Raw genomic sequence first — 25015 nt, forward strand, 5'->3', positions numbered from 1 at the left:
AATTCAGTCTTCAGAGTTTGAGGGACGGCACAAGAGACTGGCGAATTTGGCCAGTTTATGACGGCTCACACAGCTGCCGCGTTCTCGCTAGCGGCGTGGCCCTATGTTTATCTCGTTGGATTAAATCCTGCCGTGGACACGCTTCAGGATTATACACAACGAAACACAGCGGGTTTGACGCATGCATTTCCTTCTATGTTTGCCGGGGTCTGTGCCCTCCACTGAAGAGTGCTGTTGGACTGCTAATGCACATCCAACCCTCTCACTGCAGTCCCCACGCTCTAACATTGACTGTCTCGCAGCACAAGCACTTCGAGCGTCACTGAACTGAGCTGTTATTTGAGCGCCCCCTCAGACACTCTGCACTATTCAGCCTTCAGAGTCTGAGGGACGCCACAAGAGGCTGGCAAATATGGCCAGTTATGACGGCTCACACAGCTGCCGCGTTCTCGCTAGCGGCGTGGCCTATGTTTTCTTGTTGGATTAAATCCTGCCGTGAACACGCTTCAGGATTATATACAACGAAACGCAGCGAGTTTGACGCATGCGCTTTACTTCATGTTTGCCAGGGTCTGTGCCCTCCACTAGAGAGTGCTGTTGGACTGCTAATGCACATCCAACCCTTTCACTGCAGTCCCCACGCTCTAACATTGACTGTCTCGCAGCAAAGGCACCTCGAGCATCATTGGATTGAGCTATCATTTGAGCGCCCCCTCAGACACTCTGCACAATCCAGCCTTCAGAGTCTGAGGGACGCCACGAGAGACTGGCGAATATGGCCAGTTATGACGGCTCACACAGCTGCCGCGTTCTCGCTAGCGGCGTGGCCTAATGTTATCTTGTTGGATTAAATCCTGCCGTGAACACGCTTCAGGATTATACACAACGAAACGCGGCGAGTTTGACGCTTGCGCTTTCCTTCTATGTTTGCCAGGGTCTGTGCCCTCCACTAGAGAGTGCTGTTGGACTGCTAATGCACATCCAACCCTCTCACTGCAGTCCACACGCTCTAACATTGACTGTCTCGCAGCAAAGCCACCTCGAGCATCATTGGATTGAGCTATCATTTGAGCGCCCCCTCAGACACTCTGCACAATCCAGCCTTCAGAGTTTGAGGGACGGCACAAAAGGCTGGCAGAGATGGCCAGTTTATGACTGCTCATACAGCCGCCACGTTCTCGCAATGGCGACGTGGCCCGATTTTTATCTTGGTGAATTTAATCCTGCCGTGGATACGCTTCAGGATTATACACAACGAAACGCAGCAAGTTTACGCATGCGCTTTACTTCATGTTCGCCAGGGACTGTGCCCTCCACTAGAGAGTGCTGTTGGACCGCTAATGCGCATCCAACACTCTCACTGCAGTCCCTACGCTCTAACATTGACTGTCTCGCAGCAAACAGCGCTTCGAGCAGCATTGGATCGGGCTGTAACGCCAGGCGTAAATAATAAATAATAATCCCTCAGACACTGCGCAATCCAGCTTTCAGATCTTGAGGGGCGATTCAAGGGTCTTACACAGACGACCCGTTTATGACGGCTCGCACAGCCGCCGTTTTAGTTAGCGGCAGAGCCTGATGTTCAATTCGTTGGTCTAATTCCTGCCGTGGACACGTTCAGGAATATACACAACGGGACGCAATAGCTCTTATGCATACACTTCCCCTGTGCACGAATGCCGCAGGCTTTTCCGTGCACGGACATTATGTGTATGACAGCGTTGCAGAAAGCGGAAATTTGAGACTGCTAGTATCGTTTTGGGTCGCGTGGAACGCTTGCCCGGCATTTCTCAATGGGTGTTACGCACAATTGTCACGGATACACCAATTCGTTTTTTAGAGGCCCGCCTCTTTCCGCTGAATTCTTTTCACGGTGGTAGACTGATGGTAATAGCAGTGTTGTGACAGGAGATGTCAACTCTGCTGAGCAAAGGGGCTATAGAAGTCGTAGACCCCGTACTTCTCAATGCATGGATGTAGCTCTGGCCCCGTTGCGGCTCCAGGGCGTCCGTCTGTTAACCACTTGGACGATTGGCAGCGGCATTCCCCGTAATTTGTCTGGGGTTACTTCACATGCGCCCTTTTCAGTGGAAAAGTGGGCGGAAAGACGAAATATTTCACCCCGTTGTCTTCCGCATCCGACGATTTCGGTGACACGGAGTTGTGTGATGTCATTAAAGCTATGGATGCCAACCGAGTTTCTCCTACCGGTGTTCGGCTGGGGATTTGAGCTTTCCCAGAGACCGTCACGACGGATGCGTCTTTGACCGGTTGTGGAGCTGTTTGTCAAGGGCTACCAGCCCATGGAGTGTGGTCCGCTGCACAACGCAGTTGGTATATAAACCGGTTGGAATTACTGGCAGTTTTCTGGCTCTCCAGTAATTCGCGAATCTGCTGATCGGCCGTCTTGTGCTGCTCAGATCAGACAACACAGCGTTTGTCTCATACCTGAATCATTAGGAAGGATTACGCTCCCGCCCCCTGTGCAGGCTGGCGAGACATGTTCTTCTCTGGTCTCAGAGAAAATTTCTGTCGATCCGAGTTGTTCATGTCCCCGGACGTTTGAACTTCGGAGCAGATATGCTATCCAGACGGGCTCTGGAACAGGGAGAATGGAGATTACACCTCCAGACGGTGAATCTTTTATGGCGGATATTCGGCAAGCGAAAGTGGATTTATTCGCGTCAAACATGACTACGCATTGCCCGCTATGGTTCTCCCTATGCCCCCCATCGCCCCTGGGCGTGGATGCATTAGCTCACAGCTGGCCCACGACCAGTCTGTATGCTTTTCCTCCGATTCGTTTGATCCCAGCGGTATTATGCAGAATACGGTGGGACAGAGTGGATCAGCTGCTGCTGGTGGCTCCGCGATGGCACACGCAGCCGTGGTTTGCGGATCTGATCAGTCTGCTAGCGGGCTCTCCTTGGAGATTCCCCTCAGACAGGATTTATTATCACAAGCACAGGGGCTGATTTGGCACCCGAGGCCGGATCTGTGGAAACTGTGGGCGTGGCCACTGAGCGGAGTGCATTAGTATGTCCCAGTCTTTCTGTTGAAACCACTGAGACTATATTGAATTCTAGAGCAGCTTCTACGAGACGCTTATATGCTTTCAAGTGGAGACTGATTACAGCCTGGTCTGGCAATCGTAATGTGGATCCAGTTTACTGCCCAGTGGCTTCAGTGCTGGAGTTCCTCCAGGATTGTTTTTCGGATGGCGTATCACCAGCCACTTTTAGGTTTACGTGGCAGCCATTTCAGCTTACCACGAATACATAGGCGGTGCCTCTATGAGGCGTCATCCACTAGTTTCTCGTTTCGTACAGCGTGCGCGACGGCTGAGGCCTTTCCGCCCTGTGCGAGTTCCTTCATGGGGTTTATCCATTGTGTTGCTAGGTTTATCAGGGCATCCGTTTGAGCCCTTGGAGACCGTATCGGATAAATTCTTGACACTGAAGACACTTCTTCTCATGGCTTTATCCTCCCTCAAGAGAGTTGGGGATTTACAGGCTCTTTCTGTTTCACCCTCATGCATGGAATTTGCACCGGGCTCTGTGAAGGTGCTGCTGCGGCCCAGGCCTAACTATGTTCCTAAGGTCGCATCTAACCTCTTTCGCTTTCAGCAAGTGTTCCTGGAAGCTTTTTCACCTGCTGAGGCTGGATCAGAAGATCTAAGTCTTTGCCCTGTGAGAGCTTAAAGACTTATGTGGATCGTACAGCCCCTTGGCGTGAATCTGACCAGCTGTTTGTCTGTCTTGGACATAAAAGTAAGGGCCATGCGGTTCCAAAACAGCACATGTCCCATTGGCTGGTGGAGGCAATTTCTTTGGCCTATGAGGCGCGCGGACTCGCTTCGCCCTTAGGAATTAAGGCTCATTCCACTTGAGCTGTGGCTTCTTCTCAAGCTTTTCTCAGTGGATCTTCTATGGATGATATCTGTGCTGCGGCAGGATGGTCCTCACCGAGCACTTTTATCAAGTCCTACAGTCTGGATGTGAGGATGGCCCCTGGCTCCCGGGTTCTCTCCGCTTGAGCAGATGCTTCCTCGGATCTCAGTTATCAGGTACGTCAGGCGTTTTGGTATATCGTTCCCATACGTGGTGACGTCACCGCAGCATCGAAGTGACCTATGATAGGGAACATCTCGGTTACGTATGTAACCTTGGTTCCCTGAATAGGGAACGAGATGCTGCGGTTCTGGCCGTTCCGTACCTTGATAACTTCTTCATCTTCAGTCATGAAATCTGAGCGAAATGGCGCGCTGCACCCAGGTATATCATGCGTGCGCATGCGTAGGGTGGTGCTATGCGCCATTTGGCCAATAGGATTGGCGGGATGGTATAGGGCTTCAGACATTCGTCACACCGGAGGTGTTCCCATACGTGGTGACGTCACCGCAGCATCTCGTTCCCTATTCAGGGAACCAGGGTTACATACGTAACCGAGATGTTTGAAGTACTCCCGGCGACGCCATCTTGATGTTTTCAAGTGGAGGTGACGTATTTCCGGTTTGAGAGTGGAGCTCCACTCGCCCATGGTCTGCAGCCAGACCCTTCTCGCGCGACTCAAGTTATTTTGCTTAGAATTATGGGTAGTGTAGTATTTCTCCAGAAGATCGCAAATAACAAGGTTGATTTTTATACTTTGTGGCTTTTATGGGAGCAGAAACTTTCGTTTCTCAGCCTCGTAGCTCATGGTCAATCTAACTTGGATGGTTTAGGGGTCTCCAAACTTTTTTAGCTACTTTTTAAAAATGAAAGTGGCCGAGAGCTATATGCAAAAATTAAATCTATAAAAAAAAAAATAACTAACATAAATAATGTCTCATAACTCTCATATTAACAACTATGCCAACTGTTTTAGACCTAAACGAGTTATTGTAAGCCTATATGTCACCTTTAATTGACATATAAAAAAATTATTATACTGTAAAAACACATAATTATTGTTGATTTTATAGTACATCATAACTGTAATTTCATGATTATAGTGACCAAAATGAGCATTGTTATCACATAATCCTGTTCAAAAAGTACTAGGCTAATACTACACAATAAAATCAATTCACCAAGTTTTATATCGAAAACCAGCAAATAACAAATAAACTTACCATCAATATGCACTTTTTGTTTGCATAAACATTAAAATAGTATCATTAAAATGATGGCCAAATTTGAATGAAGTGTCTTACAACATGTTATCTACTAACATGTACAAGTTCAAATAAAGTTTTGACAAAAACGTTTTTATAAAAAGATAAACCTCGCATATTTCAGTCTTTAAATCATTCTTATAAAAAGAATGATTCAAAAAAGACAAAATACTGACATTTACAATACACAATAGCTTATCTTTTATTATTAATAGTGCAGTTTTTTTTTCATTCGCTTTGGTACTATTTTCACAAATAAGGTGTACATTTTCAAAACTCTTAGTACAAAAATCCAAACTGATCACATTTGTAACACAGCTAGTCATTCTTTCAAAACCGGATCTCATTCTTTCATTCAGTTGCACATGTTTTCATTCCATATAATCATTGTTTCAAACACAAGATTATTGTAATATGTAATGAGAACATTTGGTTTAATCACTGAAACACAACAGTATGATCTTCTTTCAGTTTAGTACTTTTAACATTCAGTTTATCCAACAGCAAACAATGCAAGATACTGGTTTCAAATCGGCCTTAGAAGTGCTGAAATTAATATGCTACAGTACTATAAAAGACAGATTACACAGTTTTCACATTAGGCAATACAGTTTTATATGCCAATATATTTAGAACATTACCCAACATTTACATAATCTATCATTTCCAAAATATCCATCCAATGTGTAATCAAGTGAAGGATCAATGAAGACATCCTCTACAATAATTTGGGCAAATTAGTTTTTATTTTTCTGATATAATTGTAACATAGGTATATTTTCTATAATGAAATTTAACTAAAGGAGAAGAAAACATAACATTTAGTGCACACATTACATTAATTTGGATCACGCCTGTCTTGAGCATTTGGCCATAGATTCTCATCCACATCACAATGAATGTTATCATTGTTCAAGCACCTTGGAAAAAGCCTTTTGGCGAGCATGCTTGACATTGGTCTACACTGATGTCATCACATGCATCATCCATGGCCTGAATGAGGCTAGCACGCTCAAGGGGTTGGCGATCATAGACCTTCCACCTCCATGCTGAAAAACATTCCTCAATAGGGTTGAGGAAGGGAGAATGTGGAGGCAGGTAGAGGGTCGTGAATCGGGGATGGGCCTGAAACCATGCTTGAACTACCTCTGCGTGGTGGAACCTGACATTGTCCTACACAGTTACATAGGTGACCCCTTTATACCTTGACAGGCTGGTTCAATTTCATTGAGGAACTCAATAAGATGTGCAGCATTATAGGAGCCAAGTAATGGCCTACGTCCTACAACACCATCTTCAGAGATAGCTGCGCACATGGAGATGTTTCCTCCAGGTTGTCCAGGCACTTGGACATAATTTATATGTTCATACAAACACGCATTTTTATTTCTGTAGTTCTCAAAATCCATATACTGTATATTCCTGACAAACCAATTTAAAATCTATAGGTTTACCAAATGGTTCAGTGATTAACCATTAAGATCAGTAAGAGATTTATGAAAGGTGGTTACTGTGAATGAAACATTTATTAAGATGAAACACTTATTTTGTGTAGTGAAAAGGATACTTTGTGGTTTTGTGTATTGTACTAAAACAATCGAAAATATGCTGACATGTTTGAAAAAAGTGCACTTTTGATGATCTGTCGTGATATTAGTAATATGAGTTGTGAAAATGTACACCTTGCTTGTGAAAATAGTACCAAAGTGAATAAAAAAAAACTGTAAAATTCGGTCCAATTTTCCCGTGGCGTCTGTCGTTGCTATGTTGCTACGTTGCTAGAAGTTTTAATAGCCTAGCTAATGGATTTCCACTACCGATAAACGTTTGCTGTAGCTCTGCTAGAAGATTTATTTACGGAGAAGAAAAAAACACCTGTGGTTTGGGTGCACCCCCATCCTTCATATTGACTCGTTGCACCTGGAAAAAATGAGTGGGTCGCTTAAATATTTTGAACTTGAGCGCAAAAGACGCCATATGTGAATGGCCCTTGGCGAGCTACCTCCAATCAGGCCACGAGCAACGTGTTGGAGACCACTTTAGACATTATGTCTGAAAATAAATATCCTAGGGAGAAAATGAATGGGATTTTCCTGTTCTGTTGGGGGCCCCCTTGGAGGATCCACTAAGAAGCAGCTCAATTTAGCGCAGAATTCTCTATTTCTCTTAAAAACCCACAGATGACTATGTGATTCAAGTTTGATATTCTCAACATATTGACGTAAAAAAACAGGCGAAACATTGTTCCAAGAACAAACCAGTCAGAAGACATTTCACTCCACAACTTATGAATTAACTGTAGTAAAACAAACATTTTTTGGCAGAAATGTACCTGTATAAGTTCATATTGAAAATGCTGTTATATTAATATAGTCATGTAGGCCTATATTACATTTACATTACATTTATTCATTTAGCAGACGCTTTTATCCAAAGCGACTTACAGATGAAGACAGTGGAAGCAATCAAAAACAACAAAAAGAGCAATGATATATAAGTGCTATAACAAGTCTCAGTTAGGTTAATACAGTACACGTAGGATGGGTTTTTAACTAATATAATAAATAAAAAGAAAACAGATAGAATAAAAAAAAATGAAAGAATAGAGCAAGCTAGTTAGAGGTCTTTACACATACACACACACATACATATACAATTGCATAATAAATGAAAAGAAAATAGAATACAAAAAGATTAGAAAGGTAGTTAGATTTTTTAAAGAATAGAATTAGAATAGTGAGTGTTAAAGTTCGAGGGTCAAATAAAGATGGAAGAGATGTGTTTTAAGCCGATTCTTGAAGATGGCTAAGGTCTCAGCAACCCGGATTGAGTTTAGAAGGTCATTCCACCAGGAGGGAAAATTTAATTTAAAAGTCCGTAAAAGTGACTTTGTGCTTCTTTGGGATGAACAATCAAGCGACATTCACTTGCAGAACACAAGCTTCTAGAGGAACATAAGTCTGAAGTAACACATTTAGGTAAATGGGTGCAGTGCCAGCGGTAGTTTTGTAGGCAAACATCAATGCCTTGAATTTTATGCGAGCAGCTATTGGAAGCCAGTGCAAATCGATAAACAGATGTGTGACGTGTATTCTTTTTGGCTCATTAAAAATTAATCTTGCTGCCACGTTCTGGAAGAATTGTAAAGGTTTGATAGAATTGGCTGGAAGACCTGCCAAGAGAGCATTGCAATAGTCCAGCCACAGAACAAGAGCTTGAACAAGGAGTTGTGCAGCATTTTCCCAAAGAAAGGGCTTGATCTTCTTGATGTTGAATAAAGCAAATCTGCAGGATCAGACACTTTTAGCAATGTGGTCTGAGAAAGTCAGCTGATCATCAATCATAACTCCAAGACTTCTAGCTGTTTTTGAAGGAGTTATGGTTGATGTGCCTAACTTGATGGTGAAATTGTGATGAAACGATGGGTTTGCTGGAATCACAAGCAGTTCTGTCTTGGCAAGGTTGAGTTGAAGGTGATGGTCCATCATCCAGGAAGAAATGTCAGTTAGACAAGCTGAGATGCGAATAGCTACCGTCGGATCATCAGGATGGAATGAGAGGAAGAGTTGAGTGTCATCAGCAGTGGTATTGTCAAGCACGAGTCAAGACCAAGTCCACAAACATCAAGTCCAAGTCCAAGTCCGAGTCCAAAAGGGGCCAAGCTGGACTCAAGTCCGAGCTCCCAAAGGCCGAGTCCGAGTCCAGAAAGTAATAAAAAAAAAGGCTATATAGGCTATGTATTAAATGTAATGCAGTATGCTAATGTTTTTTAAGAAGTTATGACAGTTTATTTATTTATTTTTGCATTTATATTTATACTAAATGTTTGGGCTACTGTTTTTGATAACGCATACATAATAGGTTTGTAGAAAATCAACAACAACAAAAAAAAATCTATAAATATTTTCATAATTTTTCAGGAATTGTTGATTTCTTTTTCAACACTTGTAAGTCTGAACCAGAATATCAAGATATTTTATTATTTTGTAAAAAAGCACCACCATGTTATATGTATAATAAAATTTGAGTATGACAAACACAAATCCCTTCTATTATTTTATCCCTTGAGGTAGCCCTTGCACACAAAAAGGTTGGTTGGAGGATGGAGACCCCTGGTATATAACTATGTTTTATAATTATATGTTTGTGTAATTTGGGGTTTCTTCCTGCAGTGACACTTTTGTGTGTGAGGCCCCATCCATCCTCCCCTCAATACGGTGCAGTCGTCCTGTCCCTTTTGCAGAAAAGCATCCATAAAGAATGATGTTTCCACCTCCATGCTTCACAGTTTGGATGGTGTTCTTGAGGTTGCACTCATCCTTAGTCTTCCTCCAAACACAACAAGTAGAGTTTAGACCAAAAAGCTCTATTTTCATCTCATCAGACCACATGACCTTCTCCCATGAATGAGTATGTGGACAAGTGTCTTTTATACAGGTAACAGTTCAAACCGGTGCAGTTAATAAAAAGTGGAGAAAAGGAGGGCTTCCTGTGAGAGCTGGAATTCTTACTGGTTGATAGGTGATCAAATGCTTATGTCATAAACAATAAACTGCAAAAATATATTTTTTTAAAATATACAATGTGATTTTCTGGATTGTTATTTAAGATTCTGTCATTAGAGTAGAAGAGTATACCTAAGATAAAAATGACAGGCTCTTACGTGGTTTGTAAGTGGGAACCTGCACAATCCCCAGTGTATCAAATGCTTTTCCTCCTCACTGTAGATAAATGAGGGGAACACTTATTTTAAAAGTGCCATGTTGACACTGTTTTGGAGTTGCAACACTGAGTTCAAATGACGGCAAACAATCCCATATTATACTTCATCTGGTGCCCACTCTAAAGCAAAACTATATTCTTTCCAGTTATTAATTTAAAATAACTTTCATATTATCTGTAATCGAATGTGTTCCATCCTACAGTTCCTCCTTTAGAACCCTTGCCTCACACTTGAATTGCCAGGCAGGAGTTTATTTTACTAACGTGATTGTTTCTTTAATCAACATGACAAAATAGTTTTGTCTTTTTTATTTATAATACAGAGCTTAACTGTAGAGACCTACATTTCGGTTGGATAAAGGAGGGTACATAAATTAACCAATATCAAAAGCGTATGTTGGTGGATTGTTGTGGGTTTTTCCATCACACACACACACACTCGAGACCGGTGTATGTCCTGGTTAAGACTATCCGGGTCCCCACATGGTCAACCCCTCCCCCACACCTATACCCGCGCGCGCGTCTGGAGCTAATGATTGCATCTCGTGACTCACTCACTGGACGAGCAGGAGCTGCAAACGCAGCATCAAACAGCGTGTTCGTTCTCCAAGGTAAGCTAAACACTTTTATTTCAAATGTAATCCGTGTGTTAACATCATAAATAATGCCACTACCATATATTATGGAGAATGTTAATAACAAAGCAGGCCTTGCTAGCGATAATTTTAACTTTGCAGTTTTCTGTCGAGTCGGGTTTAGTCAGTATAATGTTAGATAACGTTAGTTTACTAACGCGCCTATACATGTGCAATGTAAATGGAAACTATTTAGCTAACTACCACTACCAAGCTAACCGACTTATTAGCTAGGCACGATTGAAGCTTAATGCATGCCATACATTTTTTTTTTTTTTTTTTTTTTTTGCGTGTGTTGTATAATTTAATCACAAATGTGATTGATAATCGATAAATGTATGTTTTCTATGATATGCACACTACAGTAGTTAGCTTGTATGTTAGGATGGACTACTATGACAATTAGCAAGTTAAATAGAGTATAGGATCAGTTGTCATAGCACTTCCGCACTACAGCGTGGTTCGGTTGTATGGCGGGAGAAAAGCTGCCATCAGGGGTAACATTAATTATCCGTAGTAAAACTAATTAGACCATTTTTAAATAACTGAATGTTCATTTAAATTATTTAAACATTATAATGGACCTACTGTATAGGTGTTTTATGTCGTAGAACAACTTCAAACATCTTTAAATGCTTGAAATCATTGATTTTCACTGGTAGTTTAAGAAAACGCTTGACTACAATGTAGGCAACACAATCCCAATTATACCATATAAAGACTATTAATGTGTTATATCTGACAGGCTAAGAACTAACTACTTTGTCATACAATTGGCAATGGGTTATTTACTGCATTTAAACTTATGTCTCTTGCTACTTAGGTTTTCACTCATGGAGAGAAGAACTTGGACCAATCCAGGATGCGGAGTACCATATCCAAGCGGGGATTGATAAACCATGTCTCCAGCGTTTTATCAATAATTGTAAAGGTAAATGTTAAACTCCTTAATATGATTTAGCTGGAATCAGTGAAATGCCTTCAGTGATCAAGTCTCTTGCTCAAGAGCACACTGCACAATGGTGGTTGCTAGTACACAGGGATATTAGAACTGACAATTCAACAGCTTTTAGACATTTGATAAACCATTTTGTCCTTCAGCACAGTGCTTTAAGCACTTTTGCTTCTGTGCCCAGCCTGATTACAGTAATCTAAGGGTTTGACAGGGATTATTCCCTGTAAAAACAGACCCTTTTTTTTTTTTTTTTTTTTTTTTTACCTTTTATTTAACCAGGTAGGCCGATTGAGAACAATATCTCCTTTGCAACGGCGACCTGGGGAGCCGCTGGGATTTGAACCCAGGAAGTCGTACACCCAAAGCATGCACTCTACCACTGAGCTACCAGGGACCCGTTCTTCATACGTCGCTTATTACATCCGAGATCAAATGACACATCCAAGATGATATCATCGTGCTAATCCTGATCCGGCTAATTGGGTTCTTCGAACACACCTGTTGTGTATGATTAGTATCGCTGGATTGAGATTTCTGAGATAATTGCGCGTTCATGTGTTGTCTTAAAAGGGGATATGTATCGATACTCGAAACCATGATCAGCAGTGCAGCGATTGCAAGACGGCAATGTAATGACGTCATATAATTTAAAACGACAACTGACGAAAAACTTGACAAATTTCTGGACTTTTATAAGGAAACAGCCAAGCAAACAAAGCTACATAAATGTTATAATAGATATATAAAACAGATAATTGATACATGTTTTTATTTTATTAGAATTTTTTTCATGATTCCCAGTTATTTAGATTCGCAATTTAAAATAGTTGTTTAGTCTTTACATTTTTATTTCAATGTAGAAATTAACTATTAATTTCATATTAGGACAGATTTGTTACGTGACAGCATTAATGAAAGTTTCTTAAGGGTCAATATCATGTTATCTGCATCTCCTGCGCTCCATCAAGCCACTCGAATAATAGCAGTCATCACTCAAAATAATGCACGACTCTATTATCTGTATAGCATGTGTGTAAGAATAATACTTTGATGACAAATATTTCAGTGAGTAAAACTTGCTGTGTCTATAGCAGGCTGTTATGTACTACACAGCATTTTTATATTATTTTTAAATATTTTTTTTTATGATTATTATTTTAAATTATTGTCCCTGGATCAGTACGATACTCTTGTAATAAACTAGCGGTGCTAGCAGACATATTTTGAGTATCATTTCTGGTTGAAAAGAAGCGATCTAATCCTGTTTACATGAAATAAGCTGCTCCCGAGCAGGTTTAAGCTAACGGACCTGTTGCTATGACAGCAGCTCCGGAATGAGCTTCGAAGAACCAAACGATCCAAGATCACGCCAAATCGTCAACAATCAAATCCAGCTAACTGAGTTAGCTACGTACGAAGAACAGGCCCCAGGTGTTTTTGCCACTGAACTCATATTCAAAGGTGACTTTGTTGTGGAGTACCGAGGGGAAACTACTGTCACAGCAGCAGGCAGAGCTCCAAACTATTGAGTACAATGAGTCTGCAAAGGTTTTTCTTTTTGATTTTCAGTGGAAGAGTAAAACATGGTGGTAAGTAGATGAAGTGGATATGTAGCAACTTTACAATGCAAGGGCCATGTCTAAAATCTAGAGTTTGTTATTCTTTATGTTAGTGCCTTTGTCAATACTACTTCAGTTACAGTTATCTACCCTTCAGTGCACCTTTGCAGTGACCGTTATCTGCCCTTCACTGCACCTTCGCATTGACGGTTATCTACCCTTCACTGCACCTTCGCAGTGAACGTTATCTGCCCTTCACTGCACCTTCGCAGTGAACGTTATCTGCCCTTCACTGCACCTTCGCAGTGAACGTTATCTACCCTTCACTGCACCTTCGCAGTGACCGTTATCTGCCCTTCGCAGTGACCGTTATCTGCCCTTCACTGCACCTTCGCAGTGACCGTTATCTGCCCTTCACTGCACCTTCGCAGTGAACGTTATCTACCCTTCACTGCACCTTCGCAGTGACCGTTATCTGCCCTTCACTGCACCTTCGCAGTGAACGTTATCTGCCCTTCACTGCACCTTCGCAGTGACCGTTTTCTGCCCTTCACTGCACCTTCGCAGTGAACGTTTTCTGCCCTTCACTGCACCTTCGCAGTGAACGTTTTCTGCCCTTCACTGCACCTTCGCAGTGACGGTTATCTGCCCTTCGCAGTGACCGTTATCTGCCCTTCACTGCACCTTCGCAGTGACCGTTATCTGCCCTTCACTGCACCTTCGCACTGACCGTTATCTGCCCTTCAGAAAAGGCAAAAAACATGGTGCGAGTCATTTGTCCAATTTGCTTTTACAAATACATTATTCCATACAATAGTCGCTTATAGAATTGTATTTATTGGTATATCCTGCTCATATAATTTAATCAAATACTGCTTCTTCATAGTCGAACCTCTGTGCTAATACATATTAATGAAACAAATGTTTCTATACAGCATTGATGCATGTGAAAAGGACTCCTCTCTTGGGAGACTTGTTGATGACGACCACAGAAGACCTATTTTTGCAAAATGAAAACCATAAGTAAAGAAACCACACTTGTCTCTTCGCGATTCGAGATATTACACCTGGAGAAGAACTGACGTCAACAACGTGACTCAAACTGGCCATGGAGAGCACAGGTGAGTTACCTTTTTGTTTCTATATCCAATATGCCACCTACCTGGATAAGAGTTTATATTTCATGCAATTTTTTGCAGACACTCCAAACAAGAAAGCTGTAGTAGAATGTGTTTCTATCTTGGTTTACTTAGCAGTAACAATTTGTTTTTATGAGATACATTTCCTATGCCAGGTTTGATTACACCAACTGGTTTTTATTTATGGAAATGCCTTTATTTCCATAGTTTTAATGAATTGCATTAGTTCCGATGTCACAGTGGATTCTGTTTTGGATTTATCTATTGTATGCACCCATTGGGTCTCATTCATGAAACATTCGTAAATATACGAGTAAATATCTGAGTGATTTGCGCGTAAAGAGAACTTCCTGAAACTCTTCTCCTGATTCACAAAAACTTCGTAAACGTCAGATGTGATAGTGAAATGTGTGTGTGTTAATGAATTCCAATCAGTCGTAAATGGGACACGCGTACACGCTCATTCTCAATTACCATAAATCCCACCCATTAAACTAATATATATTAAACTATATATGAGCATCATATTATGACACCAAACGAAGGATTTCAACATGTCTTCTCAAAAGCGAATGGAAAAATAAAAATTTCTCAGCTGCAGAAATTTAAGTTTTATTATCAGAAGTTCATTCAAAACGCCACGTTTTATTTTCAAGCGTATATAGTGGCGTATCAGGTCCTAAAAAAAGGAAGCTTTGCAGCATATTACAGATGCTGTTAATGGAGTTTCATCTGTTATTCGAACAGTCCCCGAAGTGAAAAGAAAAACCTTATGTAATTACTATATGTAATATTTTTTTCAAAATGCTGTGTAAATATGTACCCGATTATGAATTAAAATGCAGCCGTATTAATGAGCAAAACGTTCAGACGTTAAACGCACTATTTAAGTGTGGCTGGGAGCAGGTGTAGATTTATTTCGTACCAACTAACATTTGGAAAATACGAACGTTTTAATGAATCCGAAAATTTACGCCAGAACCACTTTACTCGCGATTTACACAAAATTCGTTTTGCTCATGGTTAATGAATGAGACCCATTGTGTACACACAATTAGAACATAAAGTTGTAGCAAAAAGTTAATTTAACTTGTTGCACTCATGCATCCATTAAAAATGATTGTATTACATGCCTATATTACAAAGATTAGAACCACATATGCAGAATAAATGCAGTGGTGCTGTCTGATCAATACCTATTAGGGCTGCACGATATTGTGAAAAAATGACATTGCGATATTTTATTTTTCTGCGATATATATTGCGATATTTTTTCTTACAAACAAATGGGGTGAGCAAACTTACATTCTCATTTTAAATGATTTAAACATAGACACCATCGTGTCAATTGATTAATATGCGCGGGGGAGAGGGAGCAAGACAGAGCTCGTGTTGTTTGAAAACGTCTCTCTCTCTCTCGATTCAATTCATATTGCTTTATTGGCATGACATACAAAGGTACATATTGCCAAAGCATTGTACATATCAGAATAGAAACAAACAAAACAAAAATACATATATATTCATAAGAAAAAAATGACATGCAAAATAAATCCATGTACATTTCTATAAACATTGATGGTACTTCTAATGTTCTCTGTCTCTCTCGCGCGCTCTCTCTCTCTCTCTGCCCTGTTAAACTTGCATGTGGTTTTCAGTCCTGTCAATGATAAACTTTCACTCTATGATGGTTAAACTGTGCAATTAATCTGCGAATCACATTCGTCAAGGGCCGGGGAGCAGCTGCCCGTACAGTTAATGTATAACGGATCAACTACGACAGCCTACACCGCACATCCTGCAATGTGACTATCGTGGATTCGTACATCGCGATATCGATGCTTAAACGACACATCGTGCAGCCCTAATACCTATCCTCCTCTGCAAGGATGTCCCATGTTTTTCTCAGTGTAAATGCCCTCTTACTATATTTCACTTGTTGCCATCTGTGTGGTTTCCTCTCCTAGCCCCCAAAACACACTTCACTTTCATGGACACCCTGTTCAACATGCCCGTCTCAGGTAAAAGCAACTGCCCCCCTACCCCATCACACATATCAGTGTTGCAGGTCTCAAACTCTAGACTGATTGATTAGTTATTGTGTAAGGGAAGTGAAAAGTATAAATAAGGACTAACAAATGATGTTGTTCTTGCTCGAAGGTAAGTGCATAAGTGCCCCAGACTGGGTCAGTCTGTGGATCTGCACTATGCATTCATGATTGTCAACGTTTCCAGTGTCTGGTTCCAAAGTCAAATGAACATTGAATTATACTTTTGCATAGCCCAAAAACGTCACTACTACATCTATTTGTTGCTATATTAATACTTCAAGCATAATATTGGCCCACATAAGTATGGACACTAAAGCATTTCTCATGTTCTGTACTTTAAATTTGAAATTACACAAAAGACAATGTGGATACATGGTGTTTTGATGCAAGTAGGAAAGACTTTTGTTTCTCATCAAAACAGTGCTATAAAGTAGAGTAAGGTAATTACTTAAACTATAAAGAGATTAATACACATAGCTTATGTTGGTAGCATGAGCATGATGGTTTGAGGCTGACTTGATAACTCTGACTTTAGTCGAATAACTAATCCATACCGCATGACCGTAACAAAGACAAGTTTGGTTTCCAAACCTGCATTTATTTGTGGGCACCCTGTCATATTTACATTTAAAAGGTTTGTGATGTATTTTCATTATATTGTTTCAAAGTACTGGTGTACAGAACAAAAGAAATTCATTTTCAACATGAAAATCTTATCCCTAGTGTCAGTCTGTCTGAAGTAATGGACCATTCCAGGTTACTTAAATCCAAATTAAATTATCAACTTTTTTTATAGTATTGCATTTTATTTTATTTTTTATTTTTTTTTATAATTTCTGGTACACTGATTGTTATATTTGGTTCAACAGTTGCAGGCCAGGATTGACAAATTAAAAACACCACAATCGGTGTGAAACTCGGTATGAATCTACGGCTGAGAAGCGAAATGCTCTTCAAAGACAGCGAACCTTACTCCTACTGCAATTGGCAAACTTGGATAAAATGGTGAGTCATTTTATTGTACGTTGACAGAACTTGGGTAAAATATTTTCTGTTCTAAAAAATGCAGCAGGTAAACCTAGCCTGGCTAACGTCAGACCAATTCTGATTCGAGACTTGGTCTGGTAACCACCTGTTCATTTTCTCGTATTTGAGGCGTGGTTTACGAATGCCCAGAGCAGTTTATTGGGCGCTACGAATGTCTATCAAATGTGCTTGCTTCTGAAATTGTTTAACAGTTGCTCTTTTTTCAAAACAAACTCTGTTCTTAACTACTTAAAACACTATCTAAAGCTGAATCGAAAGGTAATTTCGTGTCTGATGCCATGTTGGATCCATAGAAACTTCTTCAATGTGTCGCCTATTAGGGCTGCACGATATTGGGAAAAATGACATTGTGATATTTTATTTTTCTGCGATTTTTTTTTTTTTTTTTTTTATATATATTGCGATTTTTTTTTTTTTTTTTTTTTTTTCTTACAAACAAATGGGGTGAGCACACTTACATTCTCATTTTAAATGATTTAAACATCGACACCATCATGTCAATTGATTAATATGCACGGGGGAGAGGGAGCAAGACAGAGCTTGAGAGAGAGAGAGAGAGAGAGAGAGAGAGAGAGTGCGCGCGCGCTCGCGAGAGAAAGACAGAGAGAAAATGCCCTGTTAAACTTGCATGTGGTTTTCAGTCCTGTCAATGATAAACTTTCACTCTATGATGGTTAAGCTGTGCAATTAATCCGCGAATCACATTCGTCAAGGGCCGGGGAGCAGCTGCCCGTACAGTTAATGAATAACGGATCAACTACGACAGCCTACACCGCACATCCTGCAATGTGACTATCGTGGATTCGTACATCGCGATATCGATGCTTAAACAACACATCGTGCAGTCATTGTCTTGCTGATCCCTCCCCGTTCTGTGATTTGGTTCCCTTTTTCAGGGGAGAATTTAGTCCATGGTGTCCAGGCTGCCTTAGCAGTGTGAATCAAATTGTGTGCAAGGCAGCCTGGGAACACCCAGGGTAAGGTAAACCAGGATTTGCATGAATTGAAAATAAGATTTACCTACTGCTATTTATATATTTGATGGAAAAGATTTTAAACATTACTGTTTGTAATTATTAGGCTTAAGGGATAGGGAACAACAGTGATTTTATAATTGTATGTACTTTAGTTAAAAAATCATTCTACACTTTCTGTAGCATTGAATTTTTTTATTTGATTTTTAGCTGGGCCCAGAATCACATCCAGTCACTTAAACAGCAGAAGATTCTGTGATACCCTCACCAACAGACACACAGGTAATAAGACAGGTTTTTTTTATAACCATTTAGTTTCAGAGCTGCACATTATACATTATATTATAGTAATTATTTCCCAGCAACAATGTTGATCAGAATGTGTTTGACAGAACGATGCGAGGATGGCATTATTACAGGCTTTGTCCCAACCCTGTTAGGGCATACTGGATTTTTTGCGCACATTTACGAAACGTATTTACATTTATGAATGACAAATTGTAATATAATTATATCGGTTTCTATATTTTAAACAACTTAACACAAATGATGGATACAAACGCCCTCTAAACAATCCTGAAAGTTTGGTTGGCACTTAAACCTAATAGGTAGTAATGAGTATTTATGATAGCTTTTGGGGACATTAACCTGTATTTTAACTGTCCTTATGGGGACACTTTGGCTTAGTGAGGATGGAATCCTAGTCCTCTTAAGGATAACCATTGGAACTCGTATGTAATTTCTTGCTGATACAATTTTTGTTTATTTATACAACTAAAAACTATTATGATCCTCCTACTGTTTTTTGCAAACTATAAGGTGCACCGTAGCAGTTTTCCTATATAGTTCATTGGGTACATCCGTCAGTAAAAACCATTATAAATCCTAAAATATTGTTCGTCTAATTACTTTGTCCGCTGAAATTTGGAGACCATGTATTTAAAATGGCTACCCTCATACACGGTCCATAAAAGATAGATAGAAACTTTCTCTAAACAGAAGTTGGTAATAACCTCAGGTCTTTATTTTAAATCCACTGTGCTTGTGTACAGAGCAAAAACAATAAAATGTGTTGGCCCTAATAATTTCTAGCAAAAGGAAAGTGTTGTTTCCCCTTGTTTTTGTTTTGTAATACTGTTATTCAGTCTCAATAAAGTGCCTTATCTGTTTTGTAATTTCATAGCCTCAAATGATAATTATTTTTTATTACAGGTATGGCCAGAAATTGACCATGCATCTCCAACCAGTGAATGTGTACCACCACTGGAAAGAACGGAGTGTATTTGTAAGTAACAACATTAATTACTTGCCTGTCCAAAGTCTGTCCATTAGGGTTACATAAAATATCTACCTTTTTAACTCCCTATTCTTGAAAGTTTGTGGTCTGAAGATCACATTTAACTGTGACAGGGTTTAAAAGTAGTTTTTGTCAAAAGACCCGGTACTTTGGTAGCAAGTCGGTACAAAATTTTTAAAAATGTGACTGTACCAGGTTTCTTTAAGTATTGGTAGTACCGAGGTCTCGTTCAAACCCGGTTCAGCGCTATGATTTCCGTGAAGCAGAAAACGAGGATGGAATCTCAAAATACAGTCATGAAAATGAAACTTACATTTTAATATGGACAGTCATGGAATTTGTCAAAGTTAGCGTAAATTAATCAAATCAAATCTCCGTATGGACCAGTATCTGTAAATGTTAAGCCGCAAAAGAATCCGTGTTCTGCGCGTCTCTGTGTGAATCAATGAATGGCAGAGACGTGCAGGTTTGTTTACTACATAGACTGAAGCGCATGACGCTTGTTTTAATTTCAGCATCTGGGCTTCAGAGTTCTCTCTCCATCAAGCGATCTGAACTTTTCAGTTCATCTCAATGGATGCACAGCGCACCTGTATTTGATGCTCTGTAAACTCTGTGTGAAGGCGCACGACTCACCGTCGCTTTACTGATAGCACTGTTTCTCACACATGCAAAGAGAGAGAGCGCGAGAGTCTTACCACGCTGAATCGACACGCTATATGTAAACTATTCTTTGTTGTCTTCTCCTGTCAAAATAATGGAGTTCATTTACAATTATTCATTTTCGAACAAGCAGAAGACACTCCGGTTTCTCCGGTAGTGGCCGGAGCTAATGTGCAAATGGCAATTTCATTGGCTGACGCTCAACTAGCACCGACCCTGTTTTGATTTCAGCAAATCAGTTTGACCGAACGCAGACAACGTGATTAATATTCATGAACCCAGCAGCTCATCAATTCATAGTGCATTGTATATACATTAGTATGATAGTAAAATTATCCTTTAATAATAATTATGATCTATTACTATTTTTCTTACAGAAACCCTCAATGACCAAAAATATCTTAAGCATCACCACCAGTCTTAAGTTCAGTTAAAATGACAAATATGCATTCATTAGGCCTAAAAGTTAATTTTTACATAAAGACATTGTGCTAGAAATATTACTATTATTTAGTAAAATGTATGTGATACTGCTACTACTGTTAAAATTTTTTTAAACTTTATTTTTTTAAGAAATAAATCACAATATTTCTTCCATGTTTTAATTTTAATAGCAAATCCCCTTTATTTACCAAAAATAAAATGTTTAAATTTCATAAATTAAAAGACAAATTAAATTTGGGTGAAACTGAAAGTGAAAATTTTTATTATTTTATTAATATATATATTTTTTTAATTGGCATATTTTTGTGATTTGCTTTGGTACCGAGAACCATGGATTTTCACTGGTATCGAATACTGAAATTTGGGTACCGTGACAACACTATTTAAAAGGTATACGACTCACCAAGAAATATTTTGATTGTGTACTGCTCTGCATACAACTGTATAATGTCTAAACGTTAAACCAATATGTCTCTAATGATCTCTTTGTAAGAGACAAAACCACAGTAAGATTATTTATCGTAATGTCATGATGAGAATTACAAGAAATTGCCCTAACTCACGCTCGGCCAACATCAAATTGTAGGCTATTATTTCTGCTTTTGTGCTCATGTGTAAATTGAGGATAGAACAAACAAGTGATGATATTTGATACCTTCTGGGGACATGCATTGACCTGTATTTTAACTGTCTTTATGGGGACACCTTGTTTAAATGGGGATTGCATTATTTCCATGAAACCTTCTGGGGACATTGACCTGTATTTTAACTGTCTTTATGGGGACACTTTGTTTAAGTGGGGATTGCATTATATGCATAATATAATTTGTGTAGAATTCTCAAGACCTTTTATATTTGTCATGTTTGACTGATTACAGGTTGCCTTCCAAATCAACATGGACTAGGGTTAGGGTTCTTAACATGAACGACACCGAAATGGACCAACTTGCTGATTTCCTGGGACATGATATTCGTATCCACAGGAAATATTACAGATTACCCGAGGGAACACTATTAACAGGGTATGTAACCTGTTAATCGAGTTTAAACTAGCTGTCAAGCGTGTCCTAGTGACTTTGGAAGAATCTGTGCATATCTCTGAATACGACGACTATATTTCAGAGTGCGTTGAGCCTGATCCTGGGATAGAGAGTGAAACCGAACTGTCAGATCATTCTCATGATGTGACGTCAAGTGAGACAGGTAAAGATTTGTAAACACATTTTTTTAAGATGTTTGTAATTTCCATTTAGTTAAATAATAATTAAATCATGCCTTCAAGCAGGCACTTCAGTAGTGAATAGCAGCAGGCCAGTAAACATGAATGAAGGTAAGACGTATGAACAAGCAGTTAAATGTTTAATGCAATTAGAATATCAAGAATTCCCCCCCAAACAGCCTATCAGTAATTAGTAGTTTGATTTAGAAATGTATATGATTGTGTTTCTAAAGGATCTCCAGAGAGGACACGGGAGGTCATGAAAGTAACATCAGGTAAGGAACCTGTCCTGTAATAGTTTTTATTTACTTTATTTATAAAAGGTCAACCACATCATAAAGAATACAGTAGTATAAAAATAATCCAGTCTTGCACCTACAACACATGCAGTGCAATTAATGTAATTTTCTTGTCATTAGTTCCTAGGAAGAGAAAGTGGAGTGAGGTGGAGATTGCGGCTGTAGAAGAGACAATGATGAAATGTATTCACTCGGGAGTTACAGCTGGAAAAGTCGACTACATTGCATGCATTACAGCAGCCCCCAAAGCCCTCGGTGAACGAGACTAGCAGGCGGTGAAGTATTATATAAAAAACAGAATCGCAGCATATGAGAGAAAGACCACTAAAAAGTAAGGTTGATTTTGGTTGTTGATTCCGTTTTTGCGTTTTAGTTGAATTATAATATTTTTTTTTTTGGTCTCAATACTAGGGCTGCACGATATTGGGGAAAAAGGACATTGCGATATCTTATTTTTCTGCGATATATATTGCGATATGATATCTAATCTAATTTTTTCTTACAAACAAAAATGGCATGAGCACACATACATTCTCATTTTAAATGATTTAAACATCAGAGTATTGTTTAAATTAGAGTAAATTATTTGTTTGTAACTTTAGGATATGGTTTGAATTGTTAACATTAACTAACATGAACTTACCATGAGCAATACTTGTGTTACTATATTTTTTAATCTTTGTTTATCTTCGTTATCTTAAAAACACAGCTGTTCATTGTTTGGTAATGTTACTTCACAGTAGGGATGCAACGGTTGACCGGCCATTAATCGGAACCGGCCGGTTTTTGCTTAAAATACGCAATCGCCCGTTTTTGGTGTTTTTCCGGCCGATTATTCCGGAAGTGCGCTCGCGTGCACAGACTACATTGTAATCGTTTGCTATGTAATTTGTGTGGAAGAGTATTTCGAAATCTGTGCGCAGGACACAGGCAGCCGATCAGTACCGGAAATGCAGAGTTTGACGTCTGAGGCACAGATGGCAGGAAGCGAACAGCCGCTGTTGTACTGCCGCACAAATAAGAGCCTTTCCTGCACACTGAAGCTGCGCGAGCGTATCTGTCCGCGCCCTGAACACGAGTAGACCGTGAAGAGATGTTCAGCTCAACTTCTCACGTGTTGGATGAGAAACGAAACGGACTAAACTGTGACAAAACAGAATTATTTTTTATTTATTTTACTTTTTATTATTATTATTAGAACTTGCATTCATGTTTGAAAAGCCAGAAATAAACTTCAGTTCTGAATTAGGATGATTATTTTTATTTTACCCTAAAATAGACTTAATTTAATTTAAAAATCATCTGCTGTAGCACACTGAAAAAAAGTATTTCATCTAATTAAAATATTTTAGGGTAATGATTCACATCTATATTTTTTTTACTTGAGTCAACAAGTTATTTATTTTTCACTGGCTCAAGTAAAAAAAATATAGATGTGAATCATTATCCTATTTATTTTTTAATTATTATTATTATTGGATGAATGAAACCCTTTGCATCTTTGTTTTATTCGCACAAACATTATTTGATTTTAACATTTTGGAAAATGTATTTATATAGCATACTTTTATTTAGTCTCACTGGTAAAGACCTTTTTTTTTTAACTTAAAACCAAATTTAAAAACTAAAATACTGAATGCTGATCAAGAAACATCTTTTTGAATGTGTGTTGATTGTGTTGTGTGGACTGTAGAACTATGCAGTTGTTACCTTTAATTTCACATGGTTACAGTTAATCTTTTATTTAAGGCCAGTTCTCTGTAGTTTCAACCCAATTAAAAAACAAAAGCTAAATGCTGATGTCTGTACCATCTGTGTTTGTATTGAATGTAGGCTACTTATTGTGCAGTTACTGCTATTAATTTAATAAACAAGATTTGACAACACAGAACACGTCATAGAATTATAATTTTTTTTTCCGACATCGTTTTTTGATTTTGATAAATTTGCGCGAGGGAGAGAGCAAGACAACGCTTGTGTTGTTTGAAGACAGTGAAGGTGGGCGTGAGCGCGTGGCTGGGCCCTCTCTCTCTCTCTCTCGTGCTCTTTCTCTCTCTCTGCTCGTTCTTATGCGCTGTGTTAAACTGCTAGGACTTAAACTGTGCAATTAATCCGCGAATCAAATTCGTCAAGGGCCGGGGAGCAGCTGCCCGTACAGTTAATGAATAACGGATCAACTACGACAGCCTACATCGCACATCCTGCGACGTGACAATCGCGAATTTGTACATCGCGATATCGATGCTTAAACGACACATCGTGCAGCCCTACTCAATACCGTAGTTGAAACATTATAATGTAACTTAAGTTTTGAAAGAGTTAAAACGGCTTGATGTTGGTTGTAAATTTGGTGCTTGGACTTCCTTGTTTTTAATGCTGTGTCAAGTGATAAGCAGTTGGTGTAAATGTTTTTTCTAATTGCGTAGATTAGTTTTACTGTACAGTAGCCATACGACAGAGTGAGTGTCTATAGTATTCAATCCCTTTATTCAGGCCCCTTTACGTTTCACATTTTAATTGTAAATTGATTAATTTATTTTCTGATGGCACATTAGACGAAACGCATCATAAAAACTATGTTGTAATATCTGATGGCAAGCACTGAACCCATACTGTACTGATTAAATTTGGCTGTAGATTCAATTTGTATCAAGGTCGTTTTTATTTCTCTTGGATTTCTTTTAATGACTTAAAGATTAAATTCTTAGAGCATTTCAAAACCAGACAAAAAAAAAAAAAACATTCCACTGATAATGTTCATAATTTTAGACAATTTAAGAATTGTAGCTCTGATCTAACCTTTCCGAATGTGTTATTACTGGTTAACTACAGGATACTTAACTTTACCTCAAACAT

At 39.2% G+C, this 25015-nt stretch overlaps 2 long non-coding RNA genes across 2 annotated transcripts; both read left to right on the top strand.

The window, feature by feature from the left end:
* Nucleotides 1-10429: 10429 nt before the first annotated feature.
* Nucleotides 10430-14428, top strand: LOC127966601 (uncharacterized). The gene is made up of 3 exons (XR_008155666.1): nt 10430-10488; nt 11336-11443; nt 13962-14428. It is a non-coding gene; the product is annotated as an uncharacterized LOC127966601 (long non-coding RNA).
* Nucleotides 14429-16135: 1707 nt separating this feature from the next.
* On the top strand, nt 16136-24802 carry LOC127966600 (uncharacterized). Its single transcript, XR_008155665.1, has 8 exons — nt 16136-16186; nt 17086-17221; nt 18448-18519; nt 19450-19522; nt 21520-21663; nt 21764-21971; nt 22094-22135; nt 22280-24802. It is a non-coding gene; the product is annotated as an uncharacterized LOC127966600 (long non-coding RNA).
* Nucleotides 24803-25015: the final 213 nt, after the last annotated feature.

The sequence above is a fragment of the Carassius gibelio genome, chromosome B10 (assembly GCF_023724105.1).
Source record: "Carassius gibelio isolate Cgi1373 ecotype wild population from Czech Republic chromosome B10, carGib1.2-hapl.c, whole genome shotgun sequence".
Lineage (NCBI taxonomy): Eukaryota > Metazoa > Chordata > Actinopteri > Cypriniformes > Cyprinidae > Carassius > Carassius gibelio.